This window comes from Oenanthe melanoleuca, chromosome 4 (genome assembly GCF_029582105.1).
Source record: "Oenanthe melanoleuca isolate GR-GAL-2019-014 chromosome 4, OMel1.0, whole genome shotgun sequence".
In the NCBI taxonomy this organism is placed as follows: Eukaryota; Metazoa; Chordata; class Aves; order Passeriformes; family Muscicapidae; genus Oenanthe; species Oenanthe melanoleuca.
The window spans coordinates 38029153-38043429 of NC_079337.1; the positions used below are offsets into that span (position 1 = coordinate 38029153).

At 36.7% G+C, this 14277-nt stretch overlaps 1 protein-coding gene across 1 annotated transcript in view; it reads left to right on the forward strand.

The window, feature by feature from the left end:
- The first annotated feature begins 735 nt into the window (after nt 1-735).
- TENM3 (teneurin transmembrane protein 3) overlaps nt 736-14277 on the forward strand; it is a 347891-nt gene continuing 334349 nt past the window's right edge. Inside the window, exon 1 of the mRNA XM_056490446.1 lies at nt 736-984. The gene's annotated coding sequence lies outside the window, so the exon portion shown is untranslated. The remainder of the gene's footprint in view (nt 985-14277) is intronic.

Consider the following 14277-nt stretch of genomic DNA (forward strand, 5'->3'; position numbering starts at 1 on the left):
AACACCCCAGGCATTCCCCTGGTATGCTGTTCCACTTTTTTCTGTCACTGCAGGAGCAGATTCTAGCCCTCAAGTTGGCAGAGGATCACTTTCAGTAACAAATGGGAGTCATGTACAGCTGAAATAATGGCTTCTGTGTCACTTACACTATTACCGTTGGTTTTGGCATTTAGCTGGTGGGAAAAAGAATGTGCTTAAATATAGTCTTCCCTGCCATAAAATATTTGGTTTTCTGCCATGCATTAAAAGTAGTTAATAAGTGTCTTAGCTCTAGCCAACTGGACCTCTTCTTGCTATTGGTCTGGTGGTGTAATAACTCTGGCAAGTTCTATGAGCTAGTAAAAATGGTGAATGTCCCTTTATGTGAAGACTTTTCTGTTTACTGAGAAATTTCTAGGAATAAGATCAAGTTCCATTGTTTAAACATATTTTAGTAGTACATATCAGTGCAAAATTTTTCAATATAATTTCTTAATTTTCCTGTACGGTTTCTTAGTAATGTGTTTCCTTTTTAATGAATAGTTTTGGTTGGAAATCTGTGGGGAAAAAAGCATTCTTCAGCATTTTAGAATATCTATTTCTAGTATACCTTTGAAAGAGGTAATTTAAGGAAACTATAACTTTTCTGACGCTCTTTCTCATGGAAATGTGTTTAAAGATAAGTATCAAAAGTAAATAGAATAAGATACAGAAAAAAATAATCTTAGAACTGAGAATTCTGTTTTTTCTTGGCAGCATCTAAGCCAGTCTGACCAAGAGCAAGACTACTCTGACCATCTAAGCCAGTCTGACCAAGAGCAAGACTCCTCCCATAGCCACTGCTGTTAAACTGTTCAGGTCCTTGACAGCTGGATCATTTACTGACCCTTCTCTTCATGTGGTTTCTTCTGGGATCAAATACAGCACTGCCATGCTGAGCATTTCCCAAAGGCAGGAGGACTGAACAAGAGACAGACTTATCTTAGATTGACGACTAGATTGATGGTAAGCAGCACAGAAGGTTCAAGCCTCATGCTAGCATAAAATCATTTGACAGATAGAAATATTTGCTTATAAATTGAAAGAGTAGGTAATAATAGTGGTTTTTTATGATTACATTATATGATATTTTGTGATTACACAGACTAATAGCTAGCAGATGGCAGAGTATACATTTTACTTGTTTACCAAGTTGATGGATGGCAGTGATTGAAAAACATTTCTTTCCTTGTTGCATTACTCTAAAAGCTTGTAGTGGACAGGCAATTTACAACATGAGTCAACAATAATTTGTATCCACTCTAGATTTTGGGGGGCATCAGTTATTCTCTTTATTTTATTTGACTTCTCTCAATGATATTTTCTTCTTAGAGGAACAGGGAAAAAATGAAATCTACTTTTAAAGCCAGGTCTTTAAAGGGATGCATGCGTGCTCACAGTCTACATATACAAATTGTATCTATTTGTATGAAGAGTAAGTGGTGGGAGGTTTTCTCCACTGTTCTATTTCAATGTTTATCATATTACTTGGACATTTTGATGAAGAGAGATATGCTCTGTCTTTTGTTTAGGCACCTCAGCACAAATCTACTTTGCTATATTGCATGCTACCAAGATAGCTAAAACTATCCAGTCACAATAATAATTACAATGGTTTTCATCCCTTCTTTTTAATTGGTATTGACTTACTCATATTATCTATGTGTATGTTTTAGATGTACCTCCTCTTCAAGTGTTGTTTGTTTGGGTTTTTTTCTTAGGTGCAATGACTTGGGAATACTCTGTAAGTGTGGAGTTGTTTCATGGGTAGTACACCTAAAACCTGACTTCCTTTCTAGGTTCATTCCCTATGTGTTTTAGTCCCCACTGTCAGGTGCCCTAGATCACTTCCATGTTCCTCAAGTGTGCAATTCATTTTAGTCTCTCTCAATGGTTTTTGGGTGTATTAGGAATTTCAACAAATAGAATATGAATTTTGGTTAGTAGTAGATTGCCTTTTCTTTGAGGGGAAAAGGGGCAAAACTGTTGTCACTCTTCCTTCAAGAGTGACTGTTTGGTCCTATTTTTTCTGTAAGGTTTCTAACTTCTGTGAAATTCATATCTGAGACATCTAGTATCTTGCAAAATTTGATAGGACTTGGACAGCGTGGTTCAAAATTTTATGATTTTGTGTTTAGTTATCTCATAATAACTTTTTTTCTCTGAGAAACTTGAACTAAAACACTCAAATGGAGACAGAATGTCATTTCTGCTTAAAGAATACAATAAGACCATGGATTTTTTTCCCCCCTGGTAAAAGAGGAACAGAAATCATTGCAAGAATTACTGTGACTGGTCAGGATAAAACATAACTGCAGATACTATTTTCAGATAGCAAAACTTTTGCCTGTCAGCCAGAGGACACTTCATAATGTATATGCCTATTTGTAACAGAAATATTGAGTCTGTTTAAAACTGTCTCTTGAATTCCCTTTATGATTTTACACACATAAGACCTGAAAATACATTGTTAGTACCATGTTCAGTTTTCTATCAATCATGGATAGATCCACTAAGCCTCTCTAATTCTGCCTTAAAACTACTGTCTCTCAAAGGGTTTTCATTACTCCAAACTGCTAGTGGCCTTTCAGCAGCAGGAAGCCATGGTGTTGTCTTATCTTGTGTAATGTGGGGGGAAAAATATATTCAGATAGTTGCTGGTTTAGTGAGGTTGTTTGTCATAGGCCCTATTCCCAAGTTACATTTCTTTCCTGGGCAGTAATTGATCCATTTTTTTTATTTCCTTCATCTTCTGTTTTTCACCACAGCATTCAAATTTGTGTGGCAAATATATATGCATATATGTGTCAACAATTGCTGTCTTGTTCAGCTTCCCTACTCTTGGCTGAATTTTTATTTTGCATTCTCCACAAAATCCAAGTTTCAGACCAGTATGATAATATGACATTTTCCAGCTTGTATCAGTAAAGATGAAATGCCTTTGGTGGTGATGCCTAAGTCTGGTTGCAAAGAGGAGAATGAGAAACAAACAGTAGAAATCTAGCTGCTAAGGCTCCAGATGGAATTATGTATGGACACCTGACTTATGTGCTGAATGTTGCTGGTAAATGCTTCAGATCACCAGTACAGGAGAGGAGCAGGAGTAGACAAGGAAGAACAATGCTTGTCTGTCCTCCATAAATTTTTGTGGTGCTCTTGCTGGGAGAAGATGAATGTTTCAGCAAAAAGTGGCTGTTGTGTCAGAGTTTCCAGGTCTGGAATCACTGTGCAATGCTTGCTGGATTCAGATGATGAAGGCAGGTTATGGGGTGAGGTTTCATGCTCTCACACCTGCCTGCCTTAGAGGGGATCAATGCAGATGCAGGCAGGGGAACAGACCCACCTTAAAAATGACTTGATGAAAGTAAATGTTTAGCTCAGGTGAGCCTTGGTGACAGGGACACCCTAAATGCTGGAATGGGACAAGACCTGGCAAGAAGGTCTGGGCACAGACCTGACTAGAAGTAGCAGAACACGGGGTTGCTGCCCTTGTGTAAAGTTTCATGAAAGCTAAACTTAATCCTATTGTAGAAATACATATATACCTTTCTGGATTAGAAGATGAGAGTGATTGACATGCAAGTCCTGTTAACATGCAAATCCCAGAGTTTTGCCAGGATTATGGATGGTAAAGTAAGGGATATGTCCTAATTAAAGAAGATATGAAATGTACGATCGACTTCAGTTGTCTTTGCTCAGATTTCTGCTTGCAACATTGATTCTTATTTGTACATGTAGTCTGCAGACTTTTCTAAAGATACAATGCTTCCATTAATCATCATCAGTATTTGCAAACAGGAGATCCATTCACATTGGGTAGCAAATACTTAATTTGTTGCTCAGAACTGTCTCAAAGAATATGTTGCAGCTTTTTTACCAATTAATCTAATTTGTAAGATGGTGTACATATTGATCACATTTCAAAATTGAACATTTATATTTGTGGAATGTAGTGAAAGTTAACCACAGACTGTCATAACTGATTTGCTATGTATTCAGCTACTGAAGTGTGAAGACTTCTAAGAAGTCTGTGAACTTTTACCTGGTTTTTCTGGAGCCATCAGGAGATGGTTCCAGGTACATCTTTCTTCAAAAATCCAAGGGAAGTTCTTAGAGAGGAGGCAAGGGCTGCTGTCTGTCCAAAGCTTATTCTACTGTGCATGCTTACTCCTAGATCTGCAAACTTTGGTTCAAGTATCTGCATCTGCTGATTTGTGTGCTGCTACCCTGTGTGTGTCCAAGGAAAATGCTTCAAGTGTATCTCAAAATTAGAACAAAAAGATTCAGGTTTTCTGACAAAAGCTCTTTACCATTCATGATTTAGCAATAGATTTTGCCTCCATATGGGAAACAAAATGGGTTTCATGGTAGTGATTTTCGCCTTTTAACTTTTTACTAAGTGATATAAGTAAAATCTGATACTTTAAAAAAATTTTTGTTTTTACTTTGGTTTTAAGACAAGGCAACCTATTTTCTTACTACCTCTGTGCCAATGAGTATGCTTTAGCTTCTAGCCGAAACCAAAACTAAACATGTTTGAAATGGTGCACTGCTCCTTCATTGTTTCCATACATCACTGTATCAGTCTCTTCTAGTTGATTTAGGATGATTGCTCTTCAAATTTGTAAATCAGTGCTTGAAAAGAATAGCCACAACAATATTGGGAGGTCGTGGAATTGGTAGAGTTTTTTGTTTAGATTCAAAAAAAGCAAAAACATCTCTGTATCTCTTTAGCATTAAAAAAATTATTTACTGCCTGGCATATGACATTGTTTAAGTGCCTGATTCAATTTAAAAGAAACTGCAAATAGTTTAATGTTGTGAAGTTTGGAATAGGAATTACTCATGTTCTATTTCTTAGTCAAAAAGCCCTATGTTCAATACCAATGCTAACACAAGGCTTTGAGAGGTATTTATGGAGGGTTGATGGAAAACAAAAAACAATACAAGAGGAAAAGTAGTTCATATCTCCAGGAAACATATTTTTAGTAACAAAAAGTCTTTGTTCTTTTGAACATTGTGCTTTTTTTAGTCACTTTTTAAAATCAGGCACTGCTATTTGTGGTAGATTTTAGTGGAATTGGCATATTGCATACAGAAAATAGAGTATATATTAAGCAGTGTAGGTATATTAATTTATTACAGCAAATCATTTTAAAGTGTGAAAATTGTAAAAATAACACTCAGCCCAGTGCTTAAAAAAAAAAAAAAAAGTTATTAGAAGATTTTATTGCTGTAGATCCCCAAGAATGACTAGAAAGAATGGAGGAAAAAGTTGTTTCCCCTCTGTGTCATCTGTGGTGTCCAGTCCCCTCTCCCCTTGCCAAATGACACTGATTTGTTTGTATGTTTTGATTAGGAACCCAGACTTGATATGATTCATGTTCTATTGTTTGTGAGATAGGGGTAGACATCTTATTTAAGATCACAAGAGGCAAATTCTGTTTCAGAATGCTGAACATAAAATTTTTTCTCTCCACTTATTTCCCTCTTTACCCTGTAAAAAGCTTGTTCAGAAAATTGAGTAGTATCCATTTGTACTATTGGTTTTTTGTGAGGAAAAATTCTTATAGTGAAAAGTAGGATATTGATCTGGATAACATCCCTATACATAAAACATTCACTGACCTATCTTCTGTATTTCCAGTCTATCCCTTACAGGCAAGATCACACTTCTTCTCTTTACTTAAGAAAAAATAAAAATTCTAAAAAGCACTCTTTCCCCACATACACACTCTCACAAATGATTGACTGTATTTGTTTAGATCAGTTGCACTGTCTTGGGGAAGCTAGAGGGAAAATTGGAAATGCATCTACTGTATCTCTTGTGTAAATTAGTTTTTTGATCGTTTTGATAGAAGATAATTGCTTAAACATGACAGTTAATTTGTGTTGTGTTCCAGTGTAGAAGCTTCAGAGAAAGTGTGTTACAGCATGTACAGCTGACTTTACTTTAAATTTTCTTGACTTTATACCAGAGGCATTTTTATCTCTGCTAGCAGTACATATTTTTTGCAGTATGCTAATACAGCAATCTGTGCAAGGAATAGAATCTTGGTTTTAATCTTACTGTAGAAGTTACTGGAAATGACCATGTCTTTGCTATAAAATATTACAAAGTTTGGAAAATGTAATATTTAATGCCTGACCCTCTGTATATAGGATCTGGAAATCTAGCTGAAATCAGGTTTTCCAAGCAATGAAAAATACACTTAAATCTATTTTTTATTAATAGTTTATATGAAGGTTAGGTTAAAAGTCTTATTTTCAACACATCTTTATTGAATATATTTATTTGTTATACTACATGGATAATTAGAAAAAAAATAGGTTTTTGCTTCATAATAAAGCCCCCAGTATTCTAAGCTGGGATAATAAGCAGGCACTGGCTTTCAGTAAAATAGTGAGTGAGTGAATAATCATATTGACAGTTCTGGCTATAAAAGAAGAAATCCAGGTGTTCACTATTAATCCATCCAAATCAGTTCTCAAATTCTGGTGTCTGACGTAAATTGAAGTGAAGCAATTGAATTGTAACACAGTGCTGTGTCATTACACCTCAATCCTAAATTGTGCTTGTACTCAAAATCATTTGAATAAACTTGGAAAATCCCCATGGAATTGATATTATTGTTAATGAGAAAATGTATGTTTCATCACACTACAGTGTTGCAGAAGAAATGGAACAGGAAAAAAATGGAAGGAAACAAAAGAAGCAAGGAGCATCTGTGGTACTGGTTTGTTGTAGAGGCTCTGCCTGTGCCTTGGTGTGTCCTGCTAGACAAGGCATGCTGGTGGCATTTCATAGCAGAAAAATCTGAGAGGATGATAATGTGGTCATGTCACAGAAGTGCTGATGCCCACACTGACTTACAGGGAACACTTTCACTGCTGCTTTGTTATGAGAAACACAGCCAGCCTTGATGGTTCTTAAGGCCTGAAGCAATTGCAAGTGTAAGGAGAGGTGTTAGACTTGAGAAAGCTCTGATAATTGATGCCCCTTGTTTAGTGTTCATCAGTTTGGATTTCTTTGTCCATAGCACAGCCAGTGACTGTGATGGGGCAGGCTGTGCTGCATAACCAGCTTGGGTCCATGGCAGCTCAGGGCTCCTGGTACCTCATTGTCCTGGGGTGAGCCTGGTGGCTCTTCCTTCTCTCCCCTGCCCACAGTGAGCATGCAGTCAGCAGGACACACTGAGAAAGAGCAGAGCACTTCAGCATTTGGAAAATAAGCATTACTTACCCTTGCTGTGCATATCTTCAAATTGCTGCACTTGTGAACAAAAGCTCAGTACTGGATATAATGGTATTTTATGATATCGTAAAAAGTGAGTTTAATTTTGATTTGCTTGCTGCTGTGGAGAGTTGCTAAGCCACCACCTCTACTTCTTTTCCTGAAGAAATTTATTCTCTTGTAGGTTTTGGTTCCTGGCCTGAATACTCCATGCAAATGTCAGAGTGGTGCTGTATATTAAAATGCATCATTATTCCTCTTGGTACCATAGCATGATAATTATGAAGTAAAAGATTTTTAAAGGTACCCATACATCTTCCCAAGAGACAGATTTTTGCAAATCCGTCTCTATTTACTCTCATTAGTATTAAATCAGTACAATTGATAACAAATGTCAGACTGTAATGTTTCTGGTGAAGCAGACCATCTGCCTGTTTCATAATATGAGCATTTATGCTTACAATCAGTATACTTCAACAACTGGGCTGGAAATGCCAGGTAGTAATGTCTGTTACTTGAGGTCTCTGAATGCATTATGTATATTGCAACCATAATTAGTTCCATGCTTTCTGGCAAATGTAGTTATTAAAGCAGATTTCTTTCTGTGGATGTCTTGCCTCCCTTGAAAGTACCATCCTCCTCTTAGCCTCTGTTTTATTTCTGTGTGATTGATTGTTTCTTACTAATGCATTTATTTCTCGAGCTAGTTTTCCTTCTTTGAATAACTGGAATTTTTGAAGGCTGACTATCAACTAAAGTAATGTTTTGATACTCAAACAGAATTATGTTGCCATCAACTTACCACTTTGTTTTGACTGAAAGTTTCTGATTAAAAAAAACAGTAAACAAACTAAAAATACAAATATCTGTGAAATTCCTCAGTTCAAGCTTTCAGGGCTGAAGAATAACTTGCTTTTCTTCTGCAAGGAGCAGTGGAAAGTGAAAGATGATTTATATTTCAGATGACTGGTCAGTTGTACTTCCCATGTGGATGCAGCTGCTTTGATTGGGATGAGTAGGTAATAATGGGCTTCAGTCTCTTTGATTTTCCATAAATCTGATTTCTTTATGTCAACATTTGAAACCCACGTGTTTAGCCAGTCATTAGCAGTTCTTGGTTCCCACTGGCACTCTGTGTGCTGTGTGTTGTGAGTGGAGTGAAGCCACCATGTTCAGGAGAGCTGGGCTGAGAATGTTCCTGTGCCCTTTGGGTCCTGCAGCAAGGATGGCACAGTGCAACCACAGCAGCTGCTCTGGAGGAAGCAGGAAGGGCTTTAACACCAGGTCATTGTGGTGTTAATCTGCCCAGAAAACAGGGAATGCCCATCTGGACCATCCATTTAATTAGAAGCACAGCTTCATGAAAATCACTGGCAGAGATGAAGGGAAGATGGGAGAGGGATATCTCAGCTGTTACTATCTTTTTCTGAAGCCCATTTCATGGAAGAAGAGAGTGTTTCATGTCTTTGACTGTGGAACCTATTGAGATTCTGATACAAAGTAGGGAGATTGGGGTTTTTTTTTGAGATAAACATTACTTTTTCTGAAAGGAAACCAGAAAATTGTGGTATATTAATAGCAAAACTCTATATATTATGCAGACATTTTTTCAGCAAGAAACACTGTAAATAAAATCAGTGAAAAGATGTTAGATGTATTCTTTATTCTGTTTTACAGTAAAGTTTTCAATTTGAATATGAAACAGTTGTTAACGTTATGCACTTATGATGGATAGAGATTTGCTGAGTTATTGCTAGAGGTACATAAACTGATCCTGTACTTACTAAATTTCTTTCTCCATTGTTATTTGAGAATGAAAGATAATTGAGTTATCCTTTTGTTTTTCAAGATCAGCTAACTTGAAATAATATTTAATAAAAAGAAGCTTGGGTTTTATTTGTCATTGTGCTGCTGGTTTTCAAACAGTGGCAAAGCTCCTTTCCTGCTTGTGGCATATGATGCAATCTGTGTTTTTAACAAACTTTCCCCATTTTGCTGCTTTATTCAGTGTTTTCAGAGCAATATGTTACATTCCCAGCTTTCATGTTTGGCTTGGAAACCTGCACTGTTTAAAACTTGAAAATAAGCAATATTCATTCATTCATATTGGTTTTTTTAATCTAGTATTGCAAGATTATTCTTAGAGTATTATGTCTGAGCAGCTACATATGTAACTTGTAAGTACATATATAGTGTATATTCTTGAATATTTATTTATATGTTAGGTTTTTGCATAAGTACTTAGCACATGTTTGTCTTTATCAGTTGAGGCAGGGTTAAAAATCTGTCCTGTAAAATACAAATATCTATATTCTGTAGCATGTTTGAATTTCTGATTTATCCACTGGGTCTCAGTCTGACAATACAGCAGAGATGTCTGGTGTACTGAACGTTAACAGTTTTTAGATGCTTCAAAGCATCAAGATTTTTAAGCAGAGGAGTTCAGACAGTGAGAAAAATCAATTGAACAGAAACTTTGCCTGAGATTAGTGTAGTATTTGATGCCATGATTCTAAGCAGAAGGTCTGGTAATGAGTATATAGAGTTACAATCCTACAATAAAATCAGAGCCTGCACGTTCTGCCAAGGCTCTTAGTAAGTAAATATTCTGCAGAATCTGTCACTTCATGTTGAAGAATGTAAGAGGCAGCAGCCATGCAAAACTGCAGCAGGTTTTAAAGCTGTAGAACTTTTTCAAGGAATTAAAATGTTTTAAGTCATGATATATATCATATGAATATCCTTATGGAACACTTAAATATAGTAATATTAGAATGTTGTGTTTTTATGTGCTCTGTAACAATGTGCATATGATGCATCATTGTGATTTATAACATTTTAATCTTCTTTTATTTTTTATCATCTTAGGGGTTTTTTAATTATTATTTTAATTCTCCTGATCTCAGTAATAAAAGGCAGCTTCTAGTATTCTATTGTGTTGTGTGCCTTTTTTAGAAGACACAGTTTTGGGAAAAGTATGCAGGAGTTTTCACAGGTATGCTTATGAAGATGGCCTCTGCTTAATTCATGTAAGAACTGCATGACTGGAGTGACCTCTCTCTCCCATTTTCACCTCTGCCCTGTGTGTGGGACATACCAAACATAGGCCATAAATGGATGTCCTGTGTGTCTGTTTTCTAGGCAGTAAAGCATCCCCTAGTTTTCAATCAATATCCACATAGTTCAAAAAACAAAGCAAAACAAAGCCCCCAAAAATTGTTTTGACCAAAATTTGCTGTTAGTTAAGACTTCTTTCTTAACAAAACAGGTACTTTTAAGTAGATTTACTTAAAACAGGTGTTTTAAGTAGGTTTGAGCAAGTTGATAGCCATTCCATTTTCTCATAAACCATTTTTTACTATTACGTGATTATATTGTATATAAAAATTAACTGTTAAGTGTTTCCTGTGGTGACAACTTTGTTGCTTTAGATATTATGCATATTCTATGAAATCAGTAGTTTTAGAGAGGGAAGGAGATGATCTAGAAACTGTTCAGGCTCTGAGAAAAACTGTAGGCATAGGCTGAGTTGCTAGTCAGATGCTTATAGAGTCTTCTAGTTTATTCCTGAAATGTGCAGCACCATTTGTAGCTGATATGTGCTGACATGTGATATTCTTGCCTTGCAATTTTTATCTAGTTAGATAATTCAAATTAAGAGGTAAATGTACCCAGTACCTGGAATGAGCTAGTCTGCCTGCTGCTTTGCTTTGTAAGAGTTGGCTTAGATTGCTCTGTTAATAAAAGTTTTAGATGTCATGTCACTAGAAGGCTCAATATAAAATTCCTGCAGCTAAGGAACACTTTTATCATGAATTGTTTGGTAGTGAAAAGAGAAGATAGTCAGTGTTAGACTTTATTCATAGTCTTTTCCATCATAGTCGTTAAGAAATTACATTTGAGATTGACCTAACTCAGGATAATGATGACTGCTCTGAGAAACTATGTGCAGTCTCTGTGCAGGTATTATGTCTTTCATTTTCTCCTCCTTATATAACCAGTATATTTCTACAAATCCCTCATCCAACTGCCTGCCCTATCTTTTTACTATTGACATTTTTCTACACCTCTCTTAAAAAATAAAAGGTGTGTATTTGTGCATTTCTTATATGACAAGACCCTTACTCTCTCAAGTTCTTCTCACAAGGGTCACTTCTTGGCCATTTGCTCTTACACACAGAGTCTAAATTAAGCTGCTGACTGACAATTCTTTGCTTGTGATTTTCAGCTGTACATATTCCTTGACACCTTTAATGACTCTTCTCTGTTCTCTTTACCTGCTGGTTCTGACTTTCCCTCTAAATACTTCACATGAATGTGTTTCTCCTGGGGACAAATCAACTGTTCTTCTTGTATAGTTGCTATTTAGACTTTCCAAGAATAACCTTGGTAGTGTGTTTGATCCTGAACTTCTCAACTGATACTTTTCCTCTACCTGGAAATGTCATTTACTATATATAACGCTGGCATTTTTTTCAGTACCCTGTGGTCTGAACTTCCTGTCTTGACAGTTTCATTTCTCTCCATCCCTTCTTTGTCTCTGTATTTGCAGTGTATGAAAGAAGCATTCATTCTTTTTCTGACTGTTCTATAACTTGGCTGTCTTCCAATTAATTTCAGGGATCAATATGAAACCATTCTCTCTTACTCATAATCTGAATATGCTGTCTCGTATATTTTACTTTCAGTGTTTTCATTTTAGCACATCATGAGTCAGTGCAGTGAATGAGTTACTCAAGTCAAATGAATTTTAATAGGAGATCTTGTGACATACATATTACTTAAAAATATTTTTAAGGCTGTTTTCTTGCAGCTACTCTATCATCTTATTTGGGTGAATAATTTTCTTGAAACTTAATTTTGAAGTTGTTTGTGGTTCTCATTCGTTGGATTTTAAAGTGTAAGTACATTTAGTGTGATTCATACATGATATTTTGTGCAGTCCTTCAGCATTTGGATCTTGCAGTAGGGTGGGAGTTTGCACTGCCAGTTTGCACCACAAGCAAGGTGCAAGAGACAAGGGAGCAGCTCCCAAGCTGTGATACCCATAGAGCTGAGCAGCAGCAACAGCTCTAGCTCTGAAATTGAGTCTTACCTACATTGCCACTGTCACATCTGTGGAGCTGATATAATGTTCCTACCGTCAAATTGCAGCCAAAAAAAGTGTAGGTTTTTTTTCAAGTGTCAAGGTTTGAGGTGTTTTGGAGATTGTTGGATACAGGCAAATGATTCATTAGTGTGTTGTTGCTAGCTACAGCTGCAGAACTTGAAAAGGGGTGATCAGCTATGCAAAGGTCAGAGCCTATTTGGAGCCTTGTGTTTGTTTCAGTCAAAATGTTTTAGCTTCAAATGTGAACAAAGGAAAACCAGTTCCTTCCAAAATGGTGTTTACGTGTCATGACAAATTCACTCAGACATCACTAGAGTAGCTCACTACCAGGGTAGCTCTGAAAGCTGCTATGTTTTGAAGTTAATTCTGTCTAAACCTTTACAAAGTGTTAGCAAATTTTCAAGTACAAGTGACAAATTTTATCCAGAAGCCTTTGAGAGACATTAAAGTCTCTTACTTTGTTTGAAAGTTTAAAATGTTGGTATTTTCTGCAACATTTTTCCACTTTAATGTTTTGTCTTTTGTATAGAGTATTTCAATATTTTATGTGTATGCAGAGATCTGGATGGGTTTTTCACATGTAATTCAGTATCTTCTTAGTAGCCACTGTGCAGGCAGATAATTATTAGGAAAAGTTATTGTTCAAATTAGTCTTCTAATTTGCAAAATTAATGTTCTCCTTTTAAACAGAAAAGTAGCTTAGGCATCCTTAGCAGAGACCCTGCAAGGGTCTGACAGTGATTTCTTTGTTATTCAGATATAAAGGCAAGAGTGATAAGCTATCCTTAAAAGATGTCTTGGAATAGAAGTTGAGGGTCAAAAATTTCTGTCATAATAAGAGTATGAAGTTGTGATATCTCTGTCAGCATAGGCAGACAGTTATTTTCATTAAGCTTACCTGAATAGTGACTGACTTTGAAATAAAATTTTAGGTTTAATATATGACTAAGATTAAGTTAGTTTGTTTTGCAATCTACAATATAGTTTTATGTAGACTTTACATTTTGGGGTAAAGGGGGAAAAGTGCTTCATTTTATTCTGTTCTTACTATTGTTCTAGAATGGGATATTCTACATGTGAATACTGGCCTAGAGGAAGTGAACAGTGGTTAGCTGAACCTCCCTTATTCTCTTCTGGAAATTGATTTCTCTTGCTTGGTGACAGCTCTTTTTTGTTTCTGAATTAGGGTTTTTTCCTCCCCTTTGTTGAATTTCTGTCTCATTCTTTTCTCACCTTATTCTTCCTTCTTGCTGTTTCTCTAAGACAGTTGTTCTGACAGTCAAGGTAGCCCATCATACACATGCCTCTCACTGTGGGACTTCAATCAGTGGTGGATGCTCAGCTTCCCTGGCTACTTGCATTGCTCCTACCCAGTGTCTGCTCTGTCCCTGGGAACGTGTTCTCCCTCCTCCTGCTTTGTAAGTGGCATTTTGTAGGTGGCAGGGTTACAGATACCAAGCTTTGCTCCTTGCCATCACTTTGTCATCAATAACATGAGCATCTTCTCAGCTCAGAGAAGCCACTGTTGTCCTTCACTTTGTACTGCAGGGCTGAGAGCTTTTCCTACAGCCAGCAGCTGTGTGTGTTTCCATCTGCTGGAAGATGCTGTCACAGACAGGATCACTGGAGAATCTTCAGCAGCCGTGCTCAGAGCAAGGCTCTGGCTTTGGCAGGTGTTACTTGGAGCTCTCCTGGCTAAAGACACCTCGATATTTTTCACATCCACAAAGTTAAAGGTGCTAAATGACTGTGACATACTGGGGTGGCTGATGTGTGGCTGGCATCCACACTGGACATCTGGGATCTGCAAGTAAGCAAGAGGAATAAATCTTCTCCAGTCTAGACAAAAGGATGTTGGTAATCTTAGTGTCCTTGCTGCCTTCTTGTGACCAGGGACAATGACTTCCAAACACTT